The sequence below is a fragment of the Triturus cristatus genome, chromosome 3_2, assembly GCF_964204655.1.
Source record: "Triturus cristatus chromosome 3_2, aTriCri1.1, whole genome shotgun sequence".
Classification (NCBI taxonomy): domain Eukaryota; kingdom Metazoa; phylum Chordata; class Amphibia; order Caudata; family Salamandridae; genus Triturus; species Triturus cristatus.
In genome coordinates this window covers 17144344-17169596 of record NC_140584.1, presented here as the reverse complement: position 1 = coordinate 17169596, position 25253 = coordinate 17144344, and positions in this window count along the sequence as shown.

Genomic DNA, 25253 nt, shown 5'->3' with positions numbered 1-25253 from the left:
TGCCTGCCTGTTTTGTAATGCTTACTAATAAAGACATGATGGCAGGAATTGAAATTGCTTCCTCAGCTCACGTTATTATCATGCACAACCCTTGACAGTCGCTAGTGTGTGGCATTCAGATAATTCACCAGTCTATTTCTCTTGCCTTTCGCAGGATACTGAGTTATATCTTGTGTCCTTCTCATGTATATTGTCAGTCGAGTTTTTATGGAATTGCAGGTTTGAGTTTGTCTTTCAAAGTTTTACTTTATTGTTTATTAATGTCAATTCTATTTCAGACCTTTCAAAGTTATTCTTCAGCCAGAGGCAGTTCCTGAGACAATAGGATGGCTCTTTGGCATTGTTCTGATTGCTGCCTCAGTTAAATAATCTGCTTTTGACATTGTTACAAATGACGTAGCTTATATGTTAAGAGGGTTTCCCACTGAGAAAGACAATATAGAGGCATTTCATTTAAATCTTGCAGGTTTCAAATCAAAATATGCCAGATTTTTGGGTGGTGGGGCAAAGTGGTAGGTGGTGGGCTAGGCCGCCGAGGGGGGGCCCCCTCCATCTGTTTTGCAGGGGGGCCCCCTCAAGTTTCGTTACGCCACTGGTTTTTGTGCAGGAAGGGGCACCTTCCTATACAAAAACAATCAATGTAGCCGTTTTCCCACTATGTGTGCCGCAGAATGCAGCGCACATTGAAAGATGAAAAACCAAGGAAAATGAAGACATTTTCCCTCATTATGCCACCCTAGGGGGGTGTAGGTTTTTTACGCAACCCAGGTTCACAAATCCTTGTAAATGTGGGAATGTGTCAAAACCCATGGGTGTTGCATGGAAACACCCACTCCAATGCCCATGGAACGTCTCCTTTGCGCAGAGTATGCGAACGCAGCAACTTGTGTTGTGTTGCCTTACTGCATATCTACAAGGCCATGTAAAGCCACACAAAGTGGCCTTGCGTGGCCTTGTAGATATGGGCCTGCAGCCTGCGCCACCGAACGTCATAGAAAGTAATCCACCAGCGGCGCAAGCCACGTGTAAATATACCCCTAAGTGCCTACTATGAGTATACCGAGATGTGTAATGCATGTACAGGACATGTATGTATATGGCATATCCAGCAGGATATATTTGTTTATGATAAAAAAAACAAGTTGCCCTCAATGAACTTTTTACCCTGCTAACTTCCAGGTTAGAAAAAGTGCATCAGTGCCCCCTCTCCGGCTGGATTGCTTTTTTTGCCTGCTGGCAGTAAGTACCTGGTCTGTTTCCACTTGTTCATTCTGTTTGTCTCGGTGATTTCGACCCGAACGAACACTTCACAAGTCCTCGAATGCTTGAAGAAAGACAGCAGACTCTTCTTGTTGGTTTGAGTGTTGTATAGGCCTTCCAAAAATGATCCAGTGCTTTTCTCAATATTTGAAGGTCATCTGATTGTGTTCCAACGCCCCCATGCGGAGTTCACTGCTAAAGTCAATGATTGACCCGAATAATGCGTTTCTTTCCCACACACGGTGTGCTTCACCTTCTGCTGGCATTCGACATGTCCCTCAAGCCAGGAAGAAAGGCAGACAGATGAAAATCAAGGTTAGGAGCATCTTAGTCCAAAACAGAAAGTGCTGAGCCGGAGGGATAACTCGTTCCTGTTCTGTCAAATGTAACTGCTAATGCCCCTTGTGTTGCAGATTAAAGTTGATGAACTGTCTAAAGAGCTTCAGTGCTTGCCTCTTCCAGTTTCTATACAGACACTGCAATCCTAAAAGACAAGGACCCAGAGGTTGTAATTTTCACACACAACAATCAAAGGTGCTGAACTGCGTTTCATAGGGAAGGAAACCCGTGCCGAGCCCCATCTATTAAGCCTGGTCTGCTGCTGCTGCTGTTGTCATCCCCATGTGCTGATGCTCTCTAGAGCTTCCTTGAGTGACAGAGAGCCTCGCAGATGGCCCTATGTGGTGCTTAGCATAAGAACTGCACTGGAAGCAATGTCATTCCAGAACAAATTCTGATGTCTAGACAAGCTTCCCGCCAAACCCTGATCCCCCCTAATAATAACCTCTTCATACAAAGCCACGCAAACCAACGCAAAATGCCTTCAACACTGAGAAAAGGTCTCTTTTAGCGCAATGACATTTTGTGCTGGAGAGTAAATACCATTGGCCACTCTACATCACTTTGGGCTGGTGCAGGGCCTTAATAAATCTAACCCAGTTCTATTTCCACGAACAAGTATTCCCTGTTATACTCACCACGTTATTTGATGGAATTAAAGAAACATCCGCTGCAAAAATCTATTGAAGTGGCAAACATTTAGAAAGCACCAAGAATCTCTGTAAATGCAGTTTGAAAGAAAATGTTGCTTAAAATAGGAGAGGCAGGCAAGGAAGTCAACAACATGCCTAAACATGGAGAGCATTTACGGAACCCATTAAATAACATACAATTAAGTTATGTGTGTGAAATGCAATGAAGAAAAGAAGAAATTCTCATAAGAAAAAAATTAAGCAATACAGTAATTGACGAAGTAAAAGGGGAAATGTGGAAATGTTGTTCTTACGCATTTTATAGATAACGATTAAGTTTGAGCAATATCTACTAATGCAGATACCTTCTACCCCTTTGGAGTCAAATCTGCAAGTGTGGCTTTTCTGAAGACATATTTTGTGAAACGGGGTGGACAGAACAGAGACCTGATCCAAGCACTGCAAATATATATAATAACCAAGAGAAGTCACAGAATTGAAAAGATCAAAACGTTTGGATTTTGAAAAAGCTAGTAGTCATTGCATATCTGAACTCTCAAAAAGGAACCTAGAAGGATTCACTGCACAGCTTGCTTACAGTGCCATATTCATGGAATTCTACATCAACGGCAAACTCAACTTAAGAACGCACATAACAAACAAACAAAACCACTTGGCACCAAATCCACAAAGTGAAAGGCTTTCTCCTCGAAGCAGACCTTCAGAACCTCCATTTAAGTATTTTTCCATTCCGCTCTTGATGGTGGTAGCAGTCTTTTTATGCCAGCCTCCCAAGACACGCCTATCCATTCCAAAGAGTCTTCTACATGGAGTGTCCGGTTGATCAAACGTTTACAGAAGTAGGACAAATTCCACTTGAATGGTGCACAGAAAGCATGAAATCTGAGGCTAAAATGGAGACACTCTGGTTTCTAAGGTGAACATGCTGGCTATGCACACATGAAAACTATCTGCAAGAGAAGAGCATAGCCACGTTAGTACTGTCGCACCTGGCCTGTAATACGAAATCAAAGACTTCAAGGCAAGCAATCATTAGGAAATCTTGTTTTTATTTTGGTCGGCATCCGGCTGACTGCCAGTCTTACTTTGCAGTGCTTCTGGCACATGTAGTCGGTGTTCTACAGGTTGCCACAAGTGCTTCTGATGCCACCAGTTACAGCAAGAAGAGTGCAACACAACTGCGGTCCGTGTACAGTGCACAGCTTTGTCTAGTACTACCATGGTCGCAGCTTTTTTGTCTCAGGCAAAATAAGAGGACTTTTAAAAGCCGCAAAGTGAAAGCAGGTCAGCCTAATAGTGCCTTGAGCCGATGTATATGTTTAATATATAACTCAAACCGAAAAACAAAAACTGACTTACTATACCAAAATCAAAAACATGCTTATCACTAATATTGAAAAATATTTTCAATTTTTTTTTTTACCTATAACTACTTACCCTATACAGCCAACGCCATCAGAAACAGAGGATGGTAATGATTCTTCCTGCCACCCGTATGCAGTAACTCAAACCGAAAGACTGAAAGTCCACCCAATAGGCAAAACACTTCTACTGCATTAGGAGACCCAGCTATACCTATTGCTTCCTGTGCAGTAATTCAAACATCAACCAACCAACACTATCCTTTCCTAATTTATAAAGAGAAAGAAGGGCTTTAAAACACAGGTTTCCAAATTAGAGAAGTCCGGTAAATCTCTCCTAATCCAGCATAATTCTATGCTTTGAAACAAGCAATGGTAAAAAAAACATTTAAAGAACACACAAAGTGATGGGGAGAATGCTTGCAATTTGTCTAACCACTGGCAATCCCTCTGGGTAGCAACCCAACCCATCCTGTTTTTTGCTCATTATGCAACCTCAGTTTGGACCCAGCCAGGTGCAAATTAGTCTTGAACCTGTTTCTTATGGGAACTGTCCAGCCCTAAATTCCAGGCCAAGTCATCCCTGAACTGGATTTCAAGCAACCCATGAATGGTTTTGCCATAATAAAAGCATTCCATCCATCACTTTTTGTAAACTTTAGTATGCTGCCCAATTGAGATGAGTAAGCCCAGATGTGGGTGTCACTGGAACTCTGCTACCTGGCTGATGAGGCCATAACAAACGCGAAACCGGACCTGGGTTGATTGTATTTCAATTCAGGGAGGACCTTGTTTGACAGTTCAGGCTGGACTGTTCTCATTGGACCAGGGTTAAAACTGATTTGCATATAGCTGCGTCCAAACTGAGGTGGCATGGTGTACAAAATAACAATGGAAGGGATGCGGCCAGAGTAATTGCCAGTGGATGAGATTAATTCAAGCCTTAATCCATTACTTTTTGTAAATTTATGAAAGTTCCATGAAAGTGGCACAGTGCATACTCTCATTTGAGTAAACTAAATGAGTAGCTAAATTAGATACAACCATTTCTGAAGGCAAAGCAGCCGTTAGATCAGGCTTTGAAGATTTAACAATTGCTAAAAAGGTTATGGCCACAGAAATGGCAGCATACCAGCATCAACAGTAGTACATGAACAATCACCTACAAACATTTGGGCATTCTTAACTATGTGCCGGAGAACTGCCAACTTGCAGGTGGAGTTTATATTCTGCGGTGTTGATGTAGCAAGGAGCCTAGCTCCCCAAAAATAGCAAGAGGGAATGTAAACTGCTAATACACGAATTAGGGCAGCAAGGTTGGTTGGTCAAAATGAGGAGGGCTCAAGTTTGGGCTATAGTTTGGTTAGCCAACTACATCAAAGCGCATTAGGAGCCAGAAGGAAGAAAGACAAGGAAGGGGTGCACAGCATTCCAGTCAAGGACCAACTATTGGACCACAAATGTGCAAATAGGAAAGCCTGCAGTTACACTGTTTTCTTGAAGTTAACGCAAAAACGCTTTACTTAATTGTTTAAACTTAGATATCATACCAATTCTGGATGAATGAACAGGTTCAATTTTAAACTGTTCTTCATCTTCTTCAATCTGTGAATACACATAAAACACTTCTTTACCAATCAATACATTTTGTTTGGACTTTATTTGTAAATATGTATGTGATGTGTACATTAAAAGTTGTTGTTTTTGACTTCATCCCTGAGCGCATGTCCCTCTGCACATGTTGCAGCATCAGGTTCTGGAGGTGGCAATTAAGGGGCAACTTCTAAATCATCTTTATTACATTCATCACTTGCAGGGTCAATTGGGAATCTCTTACAGATTGCTAGATTATGCAACATAGCACACGAAGCAATGGTTTTGCAGCACATTGCTGGATCATACTCCAGGGCATCCTAACTTTTGTGCAGACATCAGAATCTGCCTTTAAGTAAGCCAAGGGGCATATTCACTAGAAAGTGATGGAGCGTGTGTTAGCTCCAAAATTGCTAATGCCGTGCTCCGTCACTTTAGAAACACAGGGATGTGCCCTATTTACAATAATACGGCACACCCTTGCATTTCTCCCTGTGCTGGTGCTAAATTCAGCTGCCTAGCAGCAACGCAGGCACCCTTGCACCATAGTTCAAGGGTGCAAGAAGGTGTCCCTTCCTGTACATAAACATTCCAGAATGGCGATTCGTAACTCCTATGTGTCCTGCATTGTGCAGCACACATAGAAGTTGCAAATCATCATTTTTTTAATGATTTCTTGTGTGCAGGAAGGGACACCTTCCTGCAAACAATCATTCATGGCAATTTGCAGTTTCTATGTGTGCTGCACAATGCAGGAGACATAGAAACCACAAAAACAAGGAGAAATAAAGCATTTCTCCTCTTTTCGCCATGTTAAGACCAGGTTTTCCATGGTCTTAATTTTGGTGCTGCCTCCTAATTATCCACCCTTGTAAATAAGTGGCAGTGTCAAAATCAATGGGTATTGCCGCGAACGTCCACCGCAACAGCCATTGCCCACACCTTCCACGATAAGTGTAGCATGAAAGGGGGCCTTCTTTACGAGACATCGTTAAACCATGTTAAGTGGCTTAATGCGGCATTGTAAATAAGGCAAAGCCCATACCGCCACAGGAACGTAATAAAAAAGAGACATTCCTGTGGGGATAGGGGCTTGTAAATATGCTCTCAAATGTCAATAATGATCCATGTTTGCCTTTGAGCTGCATTGTACGTCAGCAATCTCGGTGTTTGAGGATGAAGGTATAGATTCATGATCCAGGGTCTTAACACATATGCACTGTCACCTAAAATTTAACAACACTGTATTAGATTTTTTTTTTGTTAAAAAGACTTTATTGAATTCAATACATACTACATATCAACCAAATTCAAGAACAATATTGATAAACCAAATTGAATATGCAGTACTAAAAATCTATGAGAAAACCCATAAAAATATATTTTTTTAAACACCGAAATGTGGCCACTAACTTTACATTAAAATGAGAATTAGCAAACAACCATTTGTCTCCAATTATTCCTTTTGCTATTCCCTTGTATAGTCCACAATCTAAAAATCAGGAGTGCTCCAGGGTATCGAAAAACAAGGTCTGGATATTTAGTAAATGCTAACTCTTTCTATTGCGATACACATACTCTGTTTAAGAGGGAGGAAGCATTAGAGCATGCGACCATGCAACTATCTAATCACCTGTGGAAATGAGCAATTGCATAGAATTGGATTTTTGTATCTTCTAACACAGCAGGGACGCTTGAAAATGCTGTTTGTGAATTCGTTTTTGACAACAATGCAACACAAATATTTCTAAGAGTCCTGCATAAGGCAATCTGGGATATCTACTCTGTACCTGCATTAATGTGTTAGTAGCTCTACGGTGCTACATGGTGAAACCTACACAACACCTGAGTGTAGGTAGGAATAGCACCATTGCGTAGTGCCGGCCTGCTTCATGCAGGGCGCACTTCATTCATTAAAATGATCTATTTTTTAAACCTATACCCATCATAAACATCCTCATCTGTTTAGATTAACAATGTCACCCTCTGTCTAAAAATCATCTCCCTTTTTTAATCCTCATCTTCAGCTGAGCTCCTAGAATCCTCCCCACCACAGATCGGGTGCAGCCAGAAAGATTGCAATGCATGTTGGCATACTTTTATACTTTGCAACTGGCTACAAAATAACACGAGGGAGAAACTGCAAAATTTTCACCAGTTAGTGCATTCTTTAGTCCTCCTCACAGGTGATTCTACAAACCTCCTCTCTTCCCATCGCCTAACTGCCTTTAGATGTTCAACCTCTGTGTTGGAAGGCGGACCCCGAGAAGTCGGCAAGACCACTCAGGGGGGGGCCCCCACACTGTACGAAGTAGCCGAGCGCTGCAGAGAAGCCTCCTGGGAGATCCTTCTCCTATTATGTACTAGCACAGTAACACCACCACACAGGACTCAAGGAGGTTGTCTCAAGACGAGCAATTCTTTATCAGCACTTAAAGGTTACGGGATCAATATTTACACGAAAAGGGATCAAGGGATCCACAAAAGTCTCAGTGTCTCTTTAGACGGGAAGGGGTAGCGGGACAGTCTTTGGCAGGAGCTTGGTACGAGGGTACCTGGGGCCCAGTTCTTATCCTCAAGCTGGACGGCCTCCGGAACTCGGAGGGGTCGAGCCGCGACGGCGTCAGCAGGGCTCTGGCGTTCAGTTCGTGGAGAGCCGCGACCAGGTCAGCGGGGCTCTCAAGATGGTTTTCTGCTCAGCTCGAGCCGCGACGTCGTCAGCAGGGCTCCGAGGGAGGTTTCAGCGAGGTTGGGCCGCGACAGCGTCAGCAGGGCCCCGATGTTCCGGGGGGCTTCAAGGTTTCAGCAAGAAGGAGCCGCGACGCAGTCTGCAGGGCTCGTGGTGGTTTCAAGCAAGAGTTCTTCTCCGTAGGGTCGGCCGCGATTCAATCAGCAGGGCTCTCGACTCCGGGATACAACTGCCGGTCTGTTGCGGGGTCGCCCCAGATATAGGCCTGGAGCCCTTTGAAGTCCGGACCCTTGCGCCCGGAGGGGCGGAGAGGCCGGGTTGGGAGCGGCCAGACGCCCAGCAGGAGAGGCGCCGGGCCCAGGAGAGATGGAGGCCGATCGCACCTCGGTGTGTGGGGACGGTTGGGGGTCCCATCGATACCGCCCTCCGCCAGGGCGATGAGGTGTTCACGTGATACCCCCTGGCCAGTTCTTGGTGCCTCAATGTCTGGGCCTCGCTGGGGCCGAGGCCGGGTTGAGCGGAGTCAGGTGGACTGGTGTGCAGGGTCACGTGGCAGGCAACAAAATGGTGGAGCCCCGAGGTGTATGCGACCTCGTGCGGCTCGAACGGGTGGCCCGTGGAGGCCAGGGCGGGGAACGGGCCCAACCCCAGGGAAGTCAGGACCACGCCATGAGGCCGGGTCCAACAGGCGTCCCCCCCAGCCGAAGGCAGGGAGAGTCACCCATCTTCTTGGGGATTCTCCTCGTCAAGGCGGAAGAAGCGGGACAGGCCGTCAGCGTTGGCGTGGTCATTGCCGGGTCGGTGCTCAACCGAAAAGTCCATCCCTTGCAGGGCAATGGACCATCGCAGCAGCTTGGGATTCTCGCCTCTCATTTGCATTAACCACCGCAACGGCCGGTGGTCGGTCTGGACCCGAAAGTGGGTACCGAAGAGATAGGGCCGGAGCTTCTTAAGGGCCCACACTACAGCGAAGGCCTCGCGCTTGATGGTGCTCCATCGTTGCTCCCGGGGCAGCAGCCGTCGGCTGATGAAGGCCACTGGGCGGTCGAGTCCCTTCTCATCAACCTGAGACAGGACGGCCCCGATCCCATATTCGGAGGCGTCTGTCTGTACGATAAACTCTTTACTGTAGTCAGGGGCCTGGAGCACAGGGGCAGTGCACATCGCGGCCTTGAGAGTCTCGAAAGCTGATTGGCAGCGGGGAGTCCAGTGCACCTTCTTGGGCTGCTTCTTCGAGGTGAGCTCCGTGAGAGGCCCCACAATGCTCCCATAGTCCCGGATGAACCGCCGGTAGTATCCGGTGAGGCCAAGGAAGGCCCGCACAGCGGTCTGGGTAGTGGGAGGTTCCCATGCCTGGATGGCATCGACTTTTGGCTGGAGGGGGGCCACCCGACCGCTTCCCACCTGATGGCCCAGGTAGGTCACCGATCCTTGGCCGACCTGGCATTTGCTGGCCTTAATCGTGAGCCCAGCCCTTTGAAGGACGGCCAGGACGGCTTTGAGGTGAACTAGGTGCTCAGCCCAGTGGTTGCTGTACACGGCAATGTCATCCAAATAGGCCGCGCTGAAGGCCTCGAGCCCGGCCAGGACCTTGTTTACGAGTCTCTGAAAAGTGGCCGGGGCATTCTTCATGCCGAAGGGCATCACCCGAAAGTGGTAATGCCCATCGGGGGTAGAAAAGGCGGATCTTTCTCGGGCGCCGGGGGTAAGCTGAATCTGCCAGTACCCGGCGGTGAGGTCCAGCGTGCTCAGGTAGCGGGCGGACCCCAAGCGATCGATGAGTTCGTCGGCCCGGGGTATAGGATGGGCGTCCGTCTTGGTCACAGCATTCAGGGCCCGGTAGTCTACACAAAATCGCAGCTCCGGGGGATGGCCGGGGGCTGCAGCCTTTGGTACCAGGACGACAGGGCTGGCCCACGGGCTGTCAGAGGGCTCGATGACCCCGAGGGCCAACATCTTCGCTACTTCGGCCTGGATGCATGCCCGTACTCGGTCGGGTACCCTGTAGGCTCAGTGTCGCACGGGGGGGCTGTCCCCGGTGTCGACGTCGTGGACGCACCAGTGGGTCACCCCCGGGGTGAGGGAGAAGAGGGCTGCGTAGTCCTGCAGCAGTTGTTGACAGTCGCTGCGCTGTTCCGGGGTCAGGGAGGAGGCGAGCTGGACACCTTTGATGGACCCGCCGTGGACGTCGTTCTGCAAGAGGTCGGGTAGGGGCTCGGAGTCGTCCTCGCCCCCCTCGTCGGTCGCCAGCAGCAGGCTCAGTTCGGTCCGGGCGAAGTAGGGTTTGAGCCTGTTAGCATGTAGAACCCGGAGGGGGTTCCGGGGGGACTCTAGGTCAACTAGGTAGGTGACGGGGCTCTTCTTTTCCACCACCTTGAAGGGCCCAGTCCACTTGTCCTGGAGGGCGCAGGGCTCAACAGGGGCCATGACCCAGACTCGCTGACCTGGCTCGAACTCGATTGTCGAGGCGTTCCGATCGTACCACCGCTTCATGTCCTCCTGGCTGGCTTCGAGGTTGGCTTCGGCCAGGGCTCGGAACTTGCGGGTCTGGTTACGTAGGGTCAGGAGGTATCGGTAGACGTCAGGAGGGGCGCCCTGGAGCTTCGTCTCCCAGCCCTCCTTGACCAGGCTGAGGGGCCCGCGGACCGGATGTCCATACAATAGTTCAAACGTGCTGAACCCCAGGAACTTCTGCGGGACTTCCCGGTAGGCGAACAGGAGGCATGGCAATAGTACATCCCATCTCCGCCGGAGGGGCTCTTCCAAGCCCTGGATCATCCCCTTTAGGGTTCGGTTAAAGCGCTCTACCAGCCCGTTCCCCTGGGGGTGATAGGGGGTTGTGAATTTGTACGTGACCCCGCACTGCTGCCACAGGGACCGCATGTATTTGGAGATGAAGTTGGTGCCCCGGTCGCTCACCACTTCGCGGGGAAATCCCACTCGGGAGAAGATTCCCATTAAGGCCCGGCCCACCACGGGGGCCGTTACAGTTCTTAACGGGACAGCCTCCGGGTACCTGGTGGCGTGGTCCACGAGGACCAGGATGAAGCAGTGGCCCAGGGCGGTCCGGGGGTCCAGGGGCCCCACAATGTCGATCCAGACTCGTTCGAACGGGGTGCTGACGGCTGGAAAGGGCTGGAGGGGGGCCTTGACCCGACTCCCGGTCTTCCCGCTGGCTTGGCAGGTCTGACAGGACCGGCAGTGGTTGTCCACGTCTTTTCGCATCCGGGGCCAGTAGAAGTGGGTCACCAGACGGCTGTAAGTTTTGTCTTGTCCCAGGTGCCCGGCGAGGGGCACATCATGTGCCAGGTTGAGAAGGAACTTTGGGAAGCGGAGAGGGACCACCAACACGCGGCTGGCCCCGAGTTCTGCCACTTTCTGTTCACTGTACAATAGGCCCTCGGCCCAGTAGACCCAGTGGGTGCCGGTCTGGTCACCGTTGGCTTGTGCGGACGCTTGTCGTCGGACCCCTTCGAGAGAGGGACAGGACTGCTGTTCTTGTTGGAACTGTTCTCGCGAGGGGCCCCCTTCGTGGCGCCATTGTGTAAGTTCTGGTAGGGCGCCTAGGGAAGCAATCCCTTCGGGGGAGGGTTCAGTCGGTCCAGTGTCAGTGTCCGCCTCCCCCTTGCTGCAGGCGGGGGTTGGTGCGAGCCCCTCGGGCTGGGCGGTACCGGGGGCCTGGGATGAGCGGGGGGCCTGGGCGGCCATGGACCGGGTGATGGCGCAGGCCCATTCGGATAGTCCCAGCATTCGGAGGTGCTCTCGTCGCTCCACTTGAGCCCAGGGGGAACTCTCTAGGTCGTTCCCCAGGAGGCAGTCCACTGGTGCGTCGTCCCGGACAGTCACTTTCAGTAGGCCTGTCACCCCTCCCCACTCGAAGGGGACCAGGGCCATCTGGCACAGGCTTTCGCTGTTGTCGGCCGTCCGGACGGGGCACAGCACATCGGGTAGGATTTGTTCGGGGGTCACCAGGTGGCAGCGGACAGCGGTGACACTGGCGCCGGTGTCACGAAGGGCTTCGGCCCGTCGGCCATTGATGGTGACCTGCTGCCGGTATTTCTGGGTGTTGCTTGGGATTGGTGTGCCCAGGCAGACCAGGGACATGGCCGCCGGCTCCCATTCGGTGGTTCCTCGGTCGAGGATTTCTTCTTCTTCTTCTCCTTCCCCCAGGGCGGCGGCCACCAGCTGTCGGGGCGGGGGCCTGCCGGCCCCGCTTCTTCGGTTCAGGGGGCATACCGGATCGCTGGCATAGTGTCCGGTTTGTTGACAGCCGTAGCAGGTTACTGGGGGCCGTGGTCCGGTTCTGGCTGAGGTCGCCCCTCTTCGGGCTAGGCTAGGGGAGAGGTGTTGTGGCGGCCCTCGAGGCGGGCTCCTGGGGGCCCCGGCGGGGGGATCCCGATTCCGGTTCGGCCCTCCCCCTCCACCGCGTTGGCGTGGAGGTCCGGTGGGGTTCCTCTGGTACTCCCCCATCGAGTTCCGGGGGACGCGGGTGTTGACCCATCGATCGGCCTCGACGGCGAGTTTACGTGGGTCGGTCATCTTGCTGTCGAGGAGGTGTTGCCTTAGCTCCACGAAGCAATTGTTGGAGAGATGTTCCCAAACAATGAGGTCGACCAGCTGCCCATAGGTGGTGACCTTGCTACCCTTGATCCATCCTTCTAGGGCCCGGCTGAAAAAGTCCACATATTCCACCCAGGTAGTGCCCGGGATCTTCTTACAGTCTCTGAACCGCTGGCGGTACATTTCCGCAGTTAGCCCGTAGCGGGTGAGCAGGGCCTCCTTCATGTGGTAGTAGGAGGTCATCACCTCCTCTGGCAGCTGGATCAGTGTGTCTCGACCTTCACTAAGGAACCGACCCCACAGGCCGGCGCCCCAGTCCTTTCGGGGCACCCGATGGGAGGTCATGGCCACCTCGTATGCTTTGAACCATTGTTGGATGTCGTCATTTTTGTAGTACTCCTTGACGACATCTTTAGGGATATGTACCTTGTTTTCGGCAGGCGGTAGGGTGTCTCTATTACTGGGGGTGTTGGTCCCCCCGTTCTTTGCCTTGATTTCGAGCTCTTTGAGACTTCGCTCGTGCTCAAGGGTCAGTCTTTTTTCCTCCAACTCTCGGTGCCGTCTCTTCTCTTCTATCTCCTCTTGTAGCCGTAGCTGCTCTAGGGCCAGTTTCTTTTCTGCTAGCTGGAGTTCGCCGTCCAGCCGTAGTCGTGCGAGCTCTAGTTCGTGGTTCCGGACCTTCTCCCGTTCTCGTATCTCCTCTTCGGAGAGGCCGATTTCTAGGCTGTTTCTTCCTCAGGTTGCCGGAGTCGGTGCGGTTGATGTGGCCACAGTCAGGGGCAGTGGGCCTTCGTCCTGGGAGGGGCCTGCCCCGGCCTCTAGCCAGGTCCTCAGGGCTTTCTGCATCGCTTCTTTGGTACCTAGGCCGGTAGTTGCAATGCCCTTGTCTTTGCAGAACTGTTTCAACTCTTTGTGCGTGTATTCCTCCAACCGTTCGGGTTGGAACTCCGTGGTCGTGTTGTTCTCTTGGTTGCTCATGACTTCCGGTTGTTTGGATGGGTAGCTAGTGGGTTACTGGCTTGTACGTACTGCGTTCGGCTCGGATCCCGTCGCTGGCCACCAAATGTTGGAAGGCGGACCCCGAGAAGTCGGCGAGACCACTCGGGGGGGGCCCCCACACTGTACGAAGTAGCCGAGCGCTGCAGAGAAGCCTCCTGGGAGATCCTTCTCCTATTATGTACTAGCACAGTAACACCACCACACAGGACTCAAGGAGGTTGTCTCAAGACGAGCAATTCTTTATCAGCACTTAAAGGTTACGGGATCAATATTTACACAAAAAGGGATCAAGGGATCCACAAAAGTCTCAGTGTCTCTTTAGACGGGAAGGGGTAGCGGGACAGTCTTTGGCAGGAGCTTGGTACGAGGGTACCTGGGGCCCAGTTCTTATCCTCAAGCTGGACGGCCTCCGGAACTCGGAGGGGTCGAGCCGCGACGGCGTCAGCAGGGCTCTGGCGTTCAGTTCGTGGAGAGCCGCGACCAGGTCAGCGGGGCTCTCAAGATGGTTTTCTGCTCAGCTCGAGCCGCGACGTCGTCAGCAGGGCTCCGAGGGAGGTTTCAGCGAGGTTGGGCCGCGACAGCGTCAGCAGGGCCCCGATGTTCCGGGGGGCTTCAAGGTTTCAGCAAGAAGGAGCCGCGACGCAGTCTGCAGGGCTCGTGGTGGTTTCAAGCAAGAGTTCTTCTCCGTAGGGTCGGCCGCGATTCAATCAGCAGGGCTCTCGACTCCGGGATACAACTGCCGGTCTGTTGCGGGGTCGCCCCAGATATAGGCCTGGAGCCCTTTGAAGTCCGGACCCTTGCGCCCGGAGGGGCGGAGAGGCCGGGTTAGGAGCGGCCAGACGCCCAGCAGGAGAGGCGCCGGGCCCAGGAGAGATGGAGGCCGATCGCACCTCGGTGTGTGGGGACGGTTGGGGGTCCCATCGATACCGCCCTCCGCCAGGGCGATGAGGTGTTCACGTGATACCCCCTGGCCAGTTCTTGGTGCCTCAATGTCTGGGCCTCGCTGGGGCCGAGGCCGGGTTGAGCGGAGTCAGGTGGACTGGTGTGCAGGGTCACGTGGCAGGCAACAAAATGGTGGAGCCCCGAGGTGTATGCGACCTCGTGCGGCTCGAACGGGTGGCCCGTGGAGGCCAGGGCGGGGAACGGGCCCAACCCCAGGGAAGTCAGGACCACGCCACGAGGCCGGGTCCAACACTCTGTGATCAATCTGTGATTCATTTGAGGCAGAACCAGCGCGTAGTTTTGCCCGTCTAGTGGCTTAGTACACTAATGGCTTCACAGTGGGGGCCTGTTTTTGACCTCATGGTCACAAGTTCAAATCCTGGCGAGTTCACTTAGTCTTTCATCCTTCTGAGGTCAATAAAATGAGCAACATTAAGAGGCCGATTCCAATCCTGGAAAAAGGCTGTACGAATCGTTGTACGGAGCGTTTCGTCCGTACGACTAGTACCCGGTAAACTTTCCTTACTACCTAGGAAGTACGTTTCGTACAGAAAGCCTCTTTCCGTACGAATCGTACAAAAGACTGTAAGGGTAAAAAAAAACAATGATTCGGATCCGGAACAGCCTGTACGCGACGTCCGGACGTATTTAAGCAGCGGTTTCCGGCCCAGCAAGTACGATTCGTCTCTACGGCACTCCGTACGGCTCGTTTCTTACGGGAGCCAAAAACAGCCGGAAAAGCCGAGCCCGACGTGAACCGCTACGAAACTGAGCGCCAGTACGCGACGTACACGCAATGAACCCCATCGTACGTGTCATCCCGGTCCTCTTAGCCTACGACATGGTGCACCGAAACAGACGCGCACGCCGCAGAAGGTGACAACAACAACCAGGGGCCGGGGGGGTGAGGGGCAGGAAACATACCCCATACCCAAATCAAAACCTATAATATGGAGCCCATACATTACCACCAGGGTCTGGTCACTTGGGGGGGCATGTCCAGCAACATCTGTGTACCGCAACAACGGAAGTGGACGTGTACAGTGCGTTGCACACACACCTGTACGGCACCAGTACAATTGGGATACGAGTCGTACAAAGTTCGCTTCGTAGCGGGTAACGTCATTCCGTACGATTCGTAATTCGGAAAGCCGGTCCGGATCGTACTTGTACGGTCGGACAGTATTTTTACGATTCGTACGGAAAAGTGTCCGGGTCCGTCTCGGACAACTTTTCCCGATCCGATTCGTACGGATCTGGCCGATTCGTGTGTATTTTTCCCGTACGAATCGTACTTCACAGGTCGGACGGGACTTGTACGATGCGTACGGAAAAAATTACGGATACGAGTCGTACGGAAAAAAAAATACAGGATCGGAATCGACCCCTAAGTTGGGTAACAATCATCTGTTATTCAGCGCAAAGATACTCTTCTAGGTCAACGTGGGATTTACAAATACCCATGTTAATTTGTGGCAGTGTTTTCCTCTGCTCAGCACCAGCACTAATTTCGTAGCACTGGTACATATTTATGAGAGTCCGAGATTTGGTTGCACTCTCTATTTTTGTTTAGAGCAAACCAGTGGCATATTTATAAACGTGATATGATCTTAAAGAAATAGTATAACTAGTACTTCAAGGTCATCCCTCCAGTTTGAGGTGACCTGGAACAGCACAAAATGTCACTCTTGCTTGAGTGTGGTATTGGTACGGGTTTTAAGCAGCAGCGTTAGAAGCTATAGGTGGTGCCAGTAGATGGGAACTCACGGGAAATACCTTTGACCCTGGCACCGAATGTTTTTAAATTGAGGACTAAATATGACAAAGCACACACACTGACCCAAGGCATCACAGCGCACATTTGTCACGGTTCAGATGTTTAGGTCCCACCTGGGGCGGGGCTCTACTCCCCAGACGTTGTCTAGAAGATCAACCGTGCATGTTGCTCACGCAACGTCACTTTGAATACGTACTCACTGTACCCAGCACTCCGGGCGTAACCCGGTCCCTAAGCTGGGCCAATACACGCAGGTGACGGTCTGCGTGCTCAAAACCAGAGTATTACCTCATGCTTCACACAGGTCAGACAATAGAATGTCGTACAGAGATAACGCCTTTTGGGCATGCCTTGGAAGAGAGGTAGGTACAATTATGACTTAAAGTGTCATTGAATAGCATTATGGGGCTCTGCATAGGTCTGAAATGCTTATTATTGGCCTTTTGCCACTCATTGTCTTCAGTGGACCTCAAACATGTCAATGATCTGAGGGAGTAGCCATGATACGTGCATGTGTGGGAACATTGTATGTACTGCCAATAGCTTATCCTTTTCCCCTTTAATGGCATTGCAGACAGGGCAACCCAACAGACAAGTCTTTAGAAGTCATGAGTTCAGAGTCAGGAGAATGGTTTGTGTTGCTGAACAACTGCTTTTACAAATGCCTTTCAAAGACAAAGACGTTATTTGGTCGCATTGCCTGCCTAAGTATTTCAAAGGGTTAATGGCCCATTAATGGGGTCGAGATCTAAGATTTAAATGGGTAGAACGTTCTGTGCCATTTACGATAATAATATGCACACGAAAACACTTTTCAAAATTAATGATCCTCATCTTTAACGATTGCCAAGCCTTTGCGGTATAAATGACACATTTAAATTAACATAAATAAACAGCTAGGTTAACTATTCATACTAAAGCACATTGAACAATGTGGCTATCATTAAGGTTCACTTTGTGATTAACAGACCACCTGTATCAATTTAATAGTTGGCTCCATTAGAACATCAATAGCCCATAAATAATTTCTTAGCGAAGTACATAGCCTGCACTCATCAGAGGGCCGGCCGGTCATCATGAGCTGATAGACGTGTAAGGTCATAGACTCGAAAGAGACCCAGGGCATCTTAGTCAAAGTTTCCACATCACCGGCTCATTAAATTCCCCAAATTGGCTCACAGGTAAACTCATAAATTAGCTCATCAGTAACCTCACATCATGAGATTATGCTTAACTGCATACCATAATAGAGTTCATGATGCGCATACCAACCATCATTCATCCACAGGTAGCATCAGGCCACGCGTGAATGCACCTGGGAAGAGCAGGCCAAAAGCATTCAATGCAATATTTGAAGCAATTTATGTAAACCACTCAAATCAGTGGATTATAGATTATTTTCACTATTATTATCATTATTATTGTTATTATTAGTAGTAGTATCAGTATTATTATAACTATTAATGAACTATGATTGTTAATACAATTATTATGGTAATTATTGTGACTATTATTTGGGAAGAACTGGCCTAAACCATTTAGTGCAATATTTAATGCAAATGTTTGCAAACCCCTCAAAATCTGTTGATTATAGATTACGATTATTCATTAGTATTGAATATAATGTTGATTACTGAGCATGGTGATTCTATGTCGGATTCACATGAATTTAATACATTTGATGATTTCTTACAATGGCTAGAACAACAAAATGCAGGGGCTTGCAAAGGAAGGTGCCAAGAATAAATGAAGGAAGCACATTTCCACTAGTGTTACCTTTGTGGAACACCGGACATTGTAGAAAGCGTTTTTCCTAACTGGTGGCTGGTGAAACATTTGCAAAGTTCTACTCCCTAGTTTTCAGAGATATGAGCAAGGTTTCATTTCATACATGTACTCATCTAGCACAAAAACTTCCCAAACTGCCATTAGTAAACTCGACAAGATAATGTTTTAACTCCACCACATTTGCCCTTTAGGTATGCCTTTTATCTATTGCTTCTAAAAGCTAAAACGTGTAGACCCTTTTTGTGTCCTTATGCCCTCTTCCATTTCCTCCCGCTGCAGCTAGCTGTACGAAATGGAATCAGTTCTATAGTGGTTTCATTCGAAACAAGCATTTGCAATACAATAGGTCTCGCATTTGTAAGAGTTAGAGCGATTGGCGTTGTAAATGGCAATGTCTTAAATGACAATGTGTTTTACCTATGTGTATTGGTTTGGAGTGGATGAATGTGGTGTGGAATTATGTGGGTTGAATTGGAATTGTTAGTTGTGTAATTGTGTGGTGGAATTGTGTGGTATGGACTGGATTTATGTAGTGGAATTTCATGGTGTGCAGTGGAATTATGTGGATAGTAGTTATGTGGTATTGAGTGTATTGGAATCACGTGGCGTGGGATTGTGTGTTATGGATTGTAAATATGTGGAACGGTATTTTGTGGAGTGGTATGTAGTGACGTTTAATTATGTGGTATGCTGTTCTGGCATGATGTGAAATTCTGTGGCGTGGATTGGGTGTATGTGGTGTGTTGTGTAATTGTGTTGTTGAGTTTAATTATGTGGTTTATTGTCGAATTATGTGGTGTGGAATGGAAATGTGAAGAGTTGAATTGTTTGGCGTGGAAGTGTGTGGCGTTGAGTGAAATTATGCTGATTGGAATTATGTGGCATGATGTGGATGGTATTTGAGTGGAATGTTTTACCAAGTTTAAAAATGATGAAACATAATTACAAAGAAAGGAGGCCTTTCATTGTGCATACATTCACAAATTAGCTAGATGTCATGGTTGAAAGACACTCGTAAAAAGAAACACTTTACTTTCACTTTGAAGTTAATTATGTAACTGCGTCTGGAGATTTGCCGACGGATGGCTGAAATGAAGCAACCCAAAAATATGAGTTAAAGAAGTAAGTTATCTGCCATGAAGAGATGTTGAATCAATGCTTTCTTTATTATAAAAGGCATAGTCTGCATTTTGTTTGTGCATGTGCCATGAAATACTACAGCTTAAACGTAAAAAAAATGGAAAACAATGTAAAATTGTAAAACATATCATCTAGCAACAGGTGGAGGGCAGCTGCAAAGAATAGTTTAAGATTTTGGAAAGGAGGAATAATTGGGGCAAATTAATGACTGTTAGAACCGGCGGTCTCTAGTTGGCAGAGGTATACACTTCTGACAAATAGGGACCAACCAACTCTAGTCAGGGAAAGGGGATTACACACTCAGATAACCCCTGCTACCCCCTTGGTAGCTTGGCAGAGCAGACAGGCTTATCTCAGAGGCAGTGTGTTAAGCATTTATGACCACATACAGTAATAAAGTGAATACACTACAGATGGACACGACACCGAAGTTATTATAAAAATAGTATTTTTATATAAGGCTTAGCACAAGACCAAATAACGACAAAAATATACCACAGTCTTAATAAATACTCTTTGGCAGGAAAAATAATAGTTCAAGTAAGGTTTCTTCTTGGCAAATAGTTCTTTAGCAAAGTATTCTTCTGAGCACAGTTCTTTGGCAACAATGTAACCCCCACAGGAGTCACACGACGTCGAGTCTACACGATTCCCAAGGTTCGGCGTCGACCGCGAGGAGTGCTACGTCGAGCCTGGAGTCGCAACAGACCCCACAAGTACAGTACCTTGAGAAACGAAGAAAACGATGATCCACGGCGTCGAGATCGGCGTCGAGGTCGTGCCTCGGAGTCGGGTCAATCCGCAGCGGCGTCGAGGGATGTCGGGCCGGAGCAGCGCTCACGGCGTCGAGAAGGGCGTCGAGTCGATGCGATCAGCAGCGGCGTCGGGACGGGGACGCTTGGAGGTAGAGCCGATACTCACTCCTCACTGGCGTCGATACCGGCGTCGAGACGGGGTCACTTGGAGCCGGGGCCGATACCCACTGCTCACTGGCGTTGCTGCTGGCGTCGAGACTGCAGATTTTCCCTTGTGTACTGGAAACAACACTTTCCAGCAATTCAGCAAATGGTGAAGTCCTTTGGCCCTGTGACTTCAGCAGGAGACTGGCACTCTTCCAGCCCTTGGAGATTTCCTAGCAAGTGTTCAGAGAGTACACACCAAGTTCCTCTCTCCTTGTTCCTTGGCAAAAATAAAGAAGCAGCTTTCAGGTTCCTCCACAGCAAAACAGCACTCTGGCAGAAAGGGGAGGCAAGTCCTTAGATCAGCAGGCTTCTTGCCCTTGGTACAGGTTTCCTTGTCAGAAGTGATCTGAGTTCTTGGTTCAGGGGTCCTTCTCTTATACCCCTTTTTCCCTTTTGTCCAAGCAGGGCGATTCCCACCATCTCAGGTTTGTTGTGGGTGTTGCCAGGCAGAGGCACCTGGCCTATTCACTGAGCAGGGCAGAGTCCTCAGCCGCCCAGCAGGAGGCGGAGCCAGTATTGTCACTGGCAGGAGCAGGGCTATCAGTCGCCCAGCAGGAGGCGGAGCCAGTATTGTGTCAGGCAGGGCAGGCTACTCTTCCCTCACTCTACGTGTAAACGCCCCATTCACCCCACACTGACTCACTCAGACCTCTGGAGCCACCCAGCCCCTGACACACACACCAAACCAGCAGAGACCGGTAGATAGTTGGACAAGAAAATAGCCACTTTCTAAAAGTGCTATTTTCAAACATAGAATTTAAAAACCATCCATCCTAAAGGGTGTGTTATTAAATTCTGAGTTCAGGGATACTAAACTCGACTTGCTACCATGCTCCCTGAGTCAGATAGATTATAATGGAGTTAATAATCAGTCTGCCCAGTCTGGCCTATTGGAGGCAGGTAGCCCTTCAATAGTGAACAACGAAAATGGCTGTAATTCACTATTAGGTCATGCCACACACGTCAGGGCATGACCTACCTTTTACCAACAATGCACCCTGCCCTAGGGCCTACCATAGAGGTGTCTGAAATGTGGCAAAGTGAAGGTTTAGAGACTGGTAAGTAGGTTTCCTTACCAAGTCGACATGGCAGTCAGGGACTGCACGCAGGCGCCGCGGTGGCAGGCCTGAGACACATTTTGCACGCTGCTTCTGTGGGTGGCACAACCAGTGCTGCAAGCCCACCAGCAGCAGTTAACTTACACGCCCTTGGCACACGCAGTGCACTAGACTAGGGTCTGAACAGTAAGTCAACCAAGCCAATCATGGTAACACCAATCAATGTAACAATTTAACATAGGGAGCACTTGCACTGTGGCACTGATCAGCAGTGGCACAGTGCCCAAAGCAATAATCCAGCAAAAACATCGTAAACAGAGGAGGCAAACAGAAAAAAATGGAGGAGAGACTCATGCCAATGATGCCAGGTCTAACACGTGTCCCCTCCAGCTGAAATGTGGGGAGAACTACCCTTCACCCAGGGAGTCCTCATCACTAAGGCGGAAAAATCTGGACAGACCATCAGCATTGGCGTGATCTGTACCAGGGCGGTGTTCCACCGTAAAGTCCATCCCCTGTAGGGAAATGGACCACCTCAACAGCTTTGGGTTCTCACCCCTCATCTGCATTAACCATCTGAGGGGCCTGTGGTCTGTCTGAACCCGGAAGTGAGACCCAAACAAGTAGGGTCTTAGCTTCTTCAGCGCCCAGACCACAGCAAATGCCTCACGCTCTATCGCACTCCACCTTTGTTCCCTGGGAAGTAACCTCCGGCTGATGAAGGCTACAGGTAAGTCTCGGCCCTCCTCATTCATCTGTGCTAGAACAGCCCCCACACCATGCTCTGAAGCGTCCGTCTGGACAATGAATTCTTTTGAAAAGTCGGGTGCCTGGAGGACCGGTGCTGTGCACATTGCAGTTTTCAGGGTGTCAAAGGCTTTCTGACAGGCGTCAGTCCAGATCACAAGTCTCGGCTGCTTCCGGGAAGTCAGCGAGGTCAAGGGGTGCACAATGTTGCCATACCCCTTGACAAACCTCCTGTAGTAACCCGTGAGACCCAAGAAGGCTCTCACCTGAGTCTGGGTTTTGGGCGGTTCCCAAGCCAGGATGGTATCTATCTTGGGTTGCAGGGGGGCCACCTTGCCGCTCCCTACTTGGTGCCCCAAGTACACCACTGAACCCTGCCCAATCTGGCACTTACTAGCCTTGATTGTGAGGCCTGCTCTGCGCAGGGCCAACAACACTTCCTGGAGGTGGCGCAAGTGTTCCTCCCAGCTGGCGCTGAACACTGCTATATCGTCCAGGTAGGCGGCGCTGAAATCTTCCAGCCCGGCCAATACCTGGTTAACCAACCTCTGGAATGTGGCAGGGGCATTCTTCATCCCAAAGGGCATCACACGGAACTGGTAGTGCCCATCTGGTGTGGAGAATGCAGACCTCTCTTTTGCCCCATCAGTCAAGGCGATCTGCCAGTACCCAGACGTTAGATCAAACGTACTAAGGTACCGGGCAGCCCCCAACCGATCGATGAGCTCATCAGCTCTGGGGATGGGGTGCGCGTCAGTCTTGGTGACCGAATTGAGTCCTCGGTAATCCACACAGAACCGAAGTTCTGGTGAAGCACCAGGCGCTGCAGCCTTTGGGACCAAGACCACTGGGCTGGCCCAAGGACTGCTAGAGGACTCAACCACCCCTAAGGCAAACATCTTGGAGACCTCCTCCTTGATATATGCTCTGACCTTTTCAGTCACCCTGTAGGCCTTGTGCCTCACAGGAGTGCTGTCCCCAGTGTCCACATCATGGACACACCACTGAGTGACACCAGGGATTAAGGAGAACAGATCAGGGAATTGTACCAACAGGTGGCGACAATCTTGCTGCTGCTCAGGGGTCAGTGTGTCAGAGAGGACAACACCATCCACTGACCCATCTTTTTCTTTTGCACACAGGAGGTCAGGAAGAGGCTCACTCTCCTCCTCCACCCCAGCATCTGTGGCAAGGAGCATGCCCACTTCGGACCTTTCTAAGTGGGGCTTTAACCGGTTGACATGCAGGACCCTTAAGGGGTTCCTGGGAGATTTCAAGTCCACCAAGTAGGTGACATCGCTCTTCTTCTCCACAACCTCAAATGGTCCAGTCCACCTGTCCTTGAGCGCACAAGGTTCCACAGGGGCCATGACCCAAACTTTCTGACCAGGTTGAAGCTCAACCAGAGTGGCATTCTGATCGTACCACCGCTTCATCTCTTCCTGGCTGGCCTCCAGATTTGCCTGAGCAAGATCTCTGAAGCGCCGAGTCTGGTTCCTAAAGGCCAGCATGTAACTATATACATCCTGGGGAGGTTTCCTGGGAGATTGCTCCCAGCCTTCTTTGACCAGACTCAAAGGTCCTCTTACCGGGTGACCATACAAAAGCTCAAAGGGGCTGAACCCTAGAGACTTCTGTGGCACCTCACGGTAAGCAAACAGCAGGCATGGCAAGAGGACGTCCCATTTACGCCTCATTGGTTCTTCAAGACCCATGATCATGCCTTTTAGGGTCCGGTTGAATCTCTCAACCAGCCCATTACCTTGAGGGTGGTAAGGAGTGGTAAACTTGTAGGTTACCCCACACTCCTTCCACAGAGACTTCATATAATTCGAAATGAAGTTGGTGCCCCGGTCTGACACCACCTCTCTGGGGAACCCCATGCGGGAGAAAACACCCATCAGTGCCCGTCCCACCACGGGGGCCGTCACTGTTCGGAGAGGGATGGCTTCCGGGTACCGGGTGGCATGGTCCACCAAGACCAGGATAAACCTGTTGCCCATGGCTGTCTTGGGGTCCAGTGGCCCCACAATGTCAATTCCCACTCGCTCAAAGGGGGTACTGACGACGGGAAAAGGTTGGAGGGGAGCCTTCTGCTTCCGCCCACTTTTCCCACTTGCCTGGCAAGTTTGACAGGTCCTACAATGGATATCTGAATCCCTTCTCATCTGGGGCCAATAAAAATGGGTGACAAGCCTGTCATAGGTCTTGTCCTGCCCCAGATGTCCAGCTAACGGAACGTCATGAGCCAACCCCAGTAGGAAGGCTCTGAAGCGCTGGGGTACCACCAGCACACGGGCTGACCCAGGCTCAGCAGCCTTAGGCTCGCTATACAGGAGGTCGTTCTCCCAGTAGACCCAATGTGATCCTGACTGATCACCTGTCGTTTGGGCTGAGGCCTGCTGCCTCATACCCCCAAGAGAAGGGCACACTTTCTGTTCAGCACAAAATTCCTCCCTGGAGGGACCACCATCCTGCTGCCAATGGGTCAGCTCGGGCAGGTCTCCCAGTTCGGCCACTTGTTCTCCTGTCGGTTCCAGGGCATCCCCCTCAGGGTCTGCTCCCTCCCGGACCGCGGGAACGATGGGGGACGGTTTCCCGCGCCCCCTGCCTCTTCTCTTCACGGTTGGGACCTGGGCCATAATTTCAGGCTCCAGGGCCCCATCAACACCCTTACTGACTGACATGGACCGGGTGGTCGCACACACCCACTCAGGCAGACCCAACATTTCCAGATGCGCTTTTCTCTCCACCTTAGCCCAAGGGGAGTCCTCCAAATCATTGCCCAAGAGACAATCAACAGGCATGGCGGGCCTCACAGCAACCTGAAGAGTACCTGAGACCCCCCCCCACTCAAAGGGAACTTGAGCTACCTCACACTGACTCTGTGAGTTGTCAGCAGCTACAACGGGGTAGAATGCATGAGGGACCACCTGCTCTCTGGACACCAAGTGACACTTGACAGCTGTCACACTCGCTCCGGTGTCTCTGAGAGCTTCCACCCTATGGCCATTAATGGTCACCCACTGCCTATATTTCTTAGTGTTACTAGGCAGAGGGGTTGGAGGGACCATTTCCACGTCTCCTAAAGAGACCAGGGACATTTCTGCGGGACCCCACCCACCGGGGGCACCCATCTCCTCCCCTCCCAGGGCTACACTCGCCACCTGACGAGGGGGTGCACGCGGCGGTGCATTCGAATCCTTCATGGGACACTGGGGATCATAATAACGGTGTCCCACCTGCTTACAGGCATAGCAGGTCATGGGGCCCCTGTGAACAGGTTTACCTGTCGGGGCCTCTGGCTTCTTTACAGGGGGAGGCTGGGAACCCTTCCCTTGGTTCCCTTGGGGACTACTTTGGGGCCCTTTCTGAAACTCCCTCT